This window comes from Lynx canadensis, chromosome X (genome assembly GCF_007474595.2).
Source record: "Lynx canadensis isolate LIC74 chromosome X, mLynCan4.pri.v2, whole genome shotgun sequence".
NCBI classification, from domain to species: domain Eukaryota; kingdom Metazoa; phylum Chordata; class Mammalia; order Carnivora; family Felidae; genus Lynx; species Lynx canadensis.
Window position 1 is genome coordinate 23,333,904 of NC_044321.2, and position 6,807 is coordinate 23,340,710.

The 6,807-nt window shown below is 36.1% G+C and overlaps 1 long non-coding RNA gene across 1 annotated transcript; it reads right to left on the bottom strand.

Moving 5' to 3' along the window:
* Nucleotides 1–4,379: 4,379 nt before the first annotated feature.
* On the bottom strand, nt 4,380–6,310 carry LOC115507238. Its single transcript, XR_003966590.1, has 3 exons — nt 6,225–6,310; nt 5,505–5,510; nt 4,380–4,391 (listed from the first exon to the last, which is right to left on the bottom strand). It is a non-coding gene; the product is annotated as an uncharacterized LOC115507238 (long non-coding RNA).
* Nucleotides 6,311–6,807: the final 497 nt, after the last annotated feature.

Consider the following 6,807-nt stretch of genomic DNA (forward strand, 5'->3'; position numbering starts at 1 on the left):
CAGATTTTCCCCACTTAGGATTGTGTTAGCTGTGCATTTTCATAGATGGCCTTTATTATGTTGAGTTATGTTCCCTGTAAACCTACTTTGTTGAGGGTTTTTATCATCACTTGATGTTGTACTTTTTCAAATGCTTTTTCTGTCTATTGAGAGGATCATGTGGTTCTGATCCTTTCTTGTATTAACGTGATGTTTCACGTTGATTGATTTGTAAATATTGACCCACCCTTGCAACCCAGAAATAAATACCAGTTGATTGTGGTAAACAATTTTTTTATATTGTTAGATTCGGTTTGCTACTGTTTTTTTGAGGATTTTTATGTCTGTGTTCATCAGACATAATAACCTGTAGTTCTCTTTTTTTGTGGTGTCTTTCTGGTTTTGGTAACAAGGTAATGTTGGCTTCATAGTATGAATTTGGAAGTCCACCTTCCTTTTCTATTTTTGGGAAAGTTTGAGAAGAATAGGTATTAACTATTCTTTAAATGTTTGGTAGAATTCACCTTGTGAAGCCATCTGGTCCTGGACTTTTGTTTGATGGAAGTTTTTTGCTTACTGATTCATTTTCTTTGCTGGTTGTCTGTGTTCAAGTTTTATATTTCTTCCTGTTTCACTTTTGGTAGGTTATATGTTTGTAGGCATTCATCCATTTCTTCTAGATTATTCAGTTTGTTGCTATATAGTTTTTCATAGTATTCTCTTAGAGGTGTTTGTATTTCCGTGGTATTGGTTGCTATTTTTCCTCTATCCTTTGTGATTTTATTTATTTGTGTCCTTTCTCTCTTTTTGATAAGACTGGATAGAGGTTTATCAATGTTACTGATTTTTTCAAAGAATCTGCTCCTGGTTTCATTGATCTATTCTATTGTCTTTCTAGCTTCTGTAACATATATTTCTATTCTCATCCTTACCTCTTCTGGTTTTAGGCTTTGTTTTTTGTTCTTTTTCTAATTCTTTTAGGTGTAAGGTTGTTTATTTGAGTTTTTCTTGCTTATTCAGGTATGCCTGTATTGCTATATACTTCTCAAGCAGGTTATACTTTTCAAAATTTATTTTCCTGTCACATCATGTATTAGCAAATACATACACTAATGGTTACTTAGGACAGGACGAACATGAAATAAAATTCAGGAGATGATGTTGCAGGTGAGCTTCCACCTAAATTAGGCCTCTGTGTTATGTGAACAATCAGGTAATTTAGTGAGAGGCATTTCTATGGAAACAAAAGTAAAACAAAAGTTAATAGTTCAGACAAATTACAAATTCAGTTTCTGAGTTTGGAGAGCATCCAGTTGAGAAAATTTCTAGAGTTTGAATCACCTTCAGATAATGAAATGAGGATGGAGGTTTCAGTCTGGTAGATTTTACTAGTTTGCACCTGTCACCAGGTGTCCTGTTGCACTTTATTGAGTGGCCTATAAAACAGCAGACACAAAGATTGCCCACACATGAGCTGTTGGGATTTCTCTGTAGTTTACATGAAGTTGTCCAGCTTTAGTTTTCATGACTTCAGGAAAACACAGTTCTAGTTTCATAGTAAATCCAAGTCATAACATTGAGAGAAAATTGTACTTGTTAGTGTGGAGAATTCTACTGAAATATTGAAGGAAAGTTCAGGAATTCAGAAACCAGTCCAGTTAGTTATAGGTAGTACATTAACAGTATGAGAATCTGATATACACAAAGATATATTACTGAAACATAATTTTTCTGTCTATAATCATCTCCATTTTTATCAGAGTACTACTCTGATAAGACTAATTTGTTTGCAAGTTCTCTAATCTCAATAAAGTTGGAGGGATTATTTACCTAAGTGAAGTAAGAATAGTGATTGACTATGTAGGCTCTTTTAAATCTGCTTTGCTGGAAATTTTTTTAAATTGTCATATAATATTATATTAGTTTTAGCTATACAATATAATGACTCCATATTTGTATGTATTGCAGAATGATCACCACAATAAGTCTGGTTGACCTTGGTCACCATACGCAGTAATAGATTTTTTTGTGTTTGATTAGAACTTTTAAGATTTACTCTCTTAGCAACTTTCAAATAAACACAGTATTTTTTTCACTATAGTCACCATTATGTCCCCATGACATTTATTACTGAAAGTTTATACCTTTTGGGTCCCTTCACCCATTTCACCCAATCCCTATCTACCAACTCTGGCATCCACCAATCTGTTCTGTGTATCTGTGAGCTGGGCTTGATTTTTTTTTTGTTGTTTTTACATTCCACATATAATCAGATCATACTTTATTTGCCTTTCTCTGTTTGACTTATTTCGCTGAGCATAATGCCCCTGAGTTCCATCCATGTTGTCACAAATGGCAGGGTTTTATTATTTTTAATGGCAGAATAATATTCTTTTGTGTGTTGTGTGTGTGTGTGTGTGTGTATCACATTTTCATTATTTATCCATCAATGGACACTTAGGTTGTTTCCATATCTTGGCTATTCTAAATGATGCTACAGTGAACACAGGGGTGCATGTATCTTTATAAATGAATGTTTTTGTTTTCCTCAGATAAACACCCAGAAGTGGGGTTGCTGATCATATAATAGTCCTTTTTTAATTTCTTGAGGAACCTCCATATGGTTTTCCATAGTGGTTACAGCCATTTGCATTTCCACCAACAGTGTACAAGTGTTCCCTTTTCTCCATGTCCTTGCCAACACCTTTTATGTCTTTTCTTTTTGATATCTGCCATTCTGACACACGTGAGGTGATACTTCATTATGGTTTTGATTTTCATTTCCCTGATGATCACTGATGATGCTCAACATCTTTTCATGTGTCCGTTGGCCATCTGTATGCCATCTTTGGAAAAATGTCTATTCAGCTCCTCTGCCCATTTTTAAATCAGATTGTTTCTTTGCTCTTGTATGAGTTCTTTAAATATTTTAGATATTAGCTTCTTATCAGATAAATGGTTTTCTAATATTTTCTCCCATTCAGTAGGTGGCCCAGAATTCCTTTATTGCCAAAGGGGAAAGGGAGTGTGTTTGGATGTGTTAGGGAAGCCCCTCCCAAAGAGAAAGAAACCCAGAGGAGATGCATAGAGAATAATTTGTCAAATAATTCTTTATAAGCTCAAAAGAAGGACAAATAAATATAAATGTGTAAAAAATGATGAAAGCCCATCTGCCCAAAGGTGTCACTGGGGGACATTATTTTGTTTCATTTACCATTGTCCAGGCTCAGTTCTCTGGACTTTTGGGTTCAGATAATGGTTTTCAAGAGCATAACAATAACAGGTTCATCACTTAGATTTATAGTCACCAAGCTTAGAATTGTGTGAAAAAATTATAATTGTAAAATCAGAATAAAAATATTTCTATCTACCTATATATCAATATCTGTATACCAGAGTTCCTATGCGATAGAGCACGTGTTGACATTACTAATAAATTATTTTGTTTTAGGTAGCTGTATGGTGAGAAACCAAATTATAACCCAAACACTGCTAAAAAAGCATGGATCCGATAAGAGAAGAAAAAGAATCTTAGGAAGTATCCTTCTATTGTAAGGTAGTGTTGGGCAAGGGAAATTTTTCCCCTTCCCCTCTTAGTTCTCGTGGGGGGTCAAATCATTAAAATGACATAGGACACATTAAGAGAAGAAAAACCCACTTCATGCGTAGGTGGAATCCACATAGACATGAGTGATTCCAAAGGCAGTCGTGCAAAATGAGGTATATCTGCCATCTAGAGTTAAGGAGAAGGGGGTAGGGGTCTGGGACTTCAAAGGAAGGAAAGCAATTCATAAGAAGATGAACAAGCATAAATATTTGGTAAACAAATGTTTACTGGCCCATACAGAAACAGTGGGACATAGAGAGGAATTTTAACAAACAGCCTTTGCTAGATTCTTCCCTGTCTACCACACCTACTTCATATTATACTGTAGTTATCTATGGTGATAGCTCTCTTCCTGGAGCGAGTCCTCTAAATTCTTCTAGGCATTTTTTTTTAATTTTTTTTTCAACGTTTTTTATTTTTATTTTTGGGACAGAGAGAGACAGAGCATGAACAGGGGAGGGGCAGAGAGAGAGGGAGACACAGAATCGGAAACAGGCTCCAGGCTCCGAGCCATCAGCCCAGAGCCTGACGCGGGGCTCGAACTCACGGACCACGAGATCGTGACCTGGCTGAAGTCGGACGCTTAACCGACTGTACCACCCAGGCGCCCCATAAATTCTTCTAGGCATTTAAGGGTGAGGTAAAAAGAAGAACTTCCTGGGTCTTCTGTTTCTTAAAAATAATCAACTTAATCCTCATGCCAAAGAGACACACTTTAGGCTGGCAAATAATCCCCTACAGTAGCTTAAGCATTCTTTCTTATAATGAGATGGCAATAATATATATGATCAAAACTTGCTCTTCCCTAGACAGTGCTTTGGTGAGTTCTGTGTGCCTTTCCTTCTTCAGCTCTTCTACTTCATTGCTGATCAACCTCAACCCAATCCATTTTTTTAAACTTGATACCTCCAGTCAAGTCCCTTAAAAATATATATATAATACATTTAATGAAGACAAGGAGCTATAGTGACAGTTAAAGTAGTTTTACTGCAGAGATTCATTGTAGGCTTAAGTTACAGATTAAATTTCAAGACTACCTACCTCCTTTATTTCCAAGTTTCACTTTTTTTCCCCAGTAAGCTGCTTAACAATGCATTTAAAGTGTATCTTGAATATGATGGCGTGTAACAGTTCATGACTTGACTCACGTAGAAGACTTAATAACATAGCTGGAAGTAAGGGCTTTCTTTCCTTAGTCAGTTCTATTTAAGAAAGGAGAATAAGGGCCTCTGTATTAAGTGAGATAAGAATCAGCATCTTTCATTTTCTAACGTCCCTCACTTTAAAATGAAATGCAAATGAAAGCATTTTTAATTTTATTAAAAACATTAATGTATTCTCCATTTTGAACCTGAATATATCTTTAAGTGTTTAAATAATGATTGTTTCCTCTCCATAAGTATATGATTGATAGAGGAAGAAACACATAAGGAGTTATTCAGTTCATATCTTGGAAAAATAATAGCAATAGAGTTCTGATAGTATTGCAGAGGTTATACTTTTTTTTTTTTGCATGTAACAGCAATCATATTTTAGTTGGTACTCGTGGACATGAATTGAAAGAATGAATTGGAATGGATATAATACTTTCATCTATTCAGCAAGCTATCAAATGAGGTGTTATGGCTTACAGTGAGAAAATTCAACCTATCATTTTTGCCAATCTAAAAATCTGATTAAATGTCAAGCAAGTGCATTGTGAATGTACCTTCCAGAAATCTTCTAAATAAGTAGAAATGGCTGTTTCTTTAGCTTTTCTGATTTAACTAATCCTTTTTTGAGACACCAACTCATTAGAACTAAGATGGCTACCAGTACCTCGAAGTGACAGTAACTGAATTTCAGCTGAAAAGTCTCCATCACTGTTCAGGTCCTCTTACCACTCACCCCCTTTTCATTATTCTGCAACCATACTGACTATCTTCTGACTTCTTCGACACACTTTATATGCCAAGATTCATTGCCCTTTTGAGATTTTACATTTGTGCTTCCTTCAACTCGATATTTGCATGCAGATCGTTGATGACTAGGTCACCTGAGGGATTCGCAGATTCGCAGGACACAAAGATACTGCTTCCAGTGTGGCTCACTTCTGGCTGCCAGTTTGGTGCTGGCTCTTAAGTAGAGCAACTCATTTCTTGCTATAAAGGCCTCTCCATGGCACTACTTGAATGTTGTGAAAACATTAAGCTGGGTTCTCCCAGAGTGAACCATCCAAGGGAAAGAGAGCCACAGAGAACTATGCTTTCCTGACCTAGCCTTTGAGGTCTCAGCATCACTCCTGCTTCATTCTTTATTTTAAACCTGATCACTTAAGACCATTCCATGTTAAAGGGGAGGGGAATTAGATTCTGCCCTCTGATGGGGAGAAGGCCAAAGATTTTGTATATTTTAAAACCTTGCAGTAAAACCTGAGCCAAACGAAGCCTCATGATTCTTGTTAATCTAAACACTCCTCAGTTAACGGGTATTGTATTACCCATAAAATCAATACAATAACAATAATGGCATCAGTGAACAGATGGTAATATTTATTTGTATTTTGTATTTCCTTTGAATATGTAGCTTTTTAACAGGACCGTGGCCATGGAAGTTGTAATCCACTAAGTAGTGTTCAAAACTCACCTGCCAAATCAACTAGCCCTGAAAATGGATGGCGCTGGAGCGTCGGGCCCATACCCGGCCGTCGCTGGCAGTCGGTGACTCCATGAGAGGGACTGGGACTCATGGTGGTGGTTCCTGCTGGGGCCTCCGCCATCCTCCAACCTGCAGATGCTATGCCATGCAGAGTAGGAGTACTGCCAAGGTGAGCCTCAGGCATGCCCAGGTAGGGATGCTCAGGTGCAGATCTTGGTCGTAGTAGCAAATATTAAAATATATGTATGTATGTACATATGTATGTATGTATATATATATATATGTGTATATATATATATATATATGGTTTTTCTATACTATGCTGAATTTTTAAATTTAGTTTTATTGTATCTACTGTTTCATGTCTTTTCAAAAGATGTCTGTCTCCAGTTTGATAAAGTGTATAGAAAACCGTAATTCACTTACAAATTGATTTATAACAAATGGTGATGGGATGTATGGTAAGTATAACATATATATGAATTTTATTTCACTTTAGAAGTTGATTAGCAATAAAATGTTAAACTGTATTATGTATAAGATTCATGCAGCTACATTTCATTTTATCTAGTTAATTGAAGCAC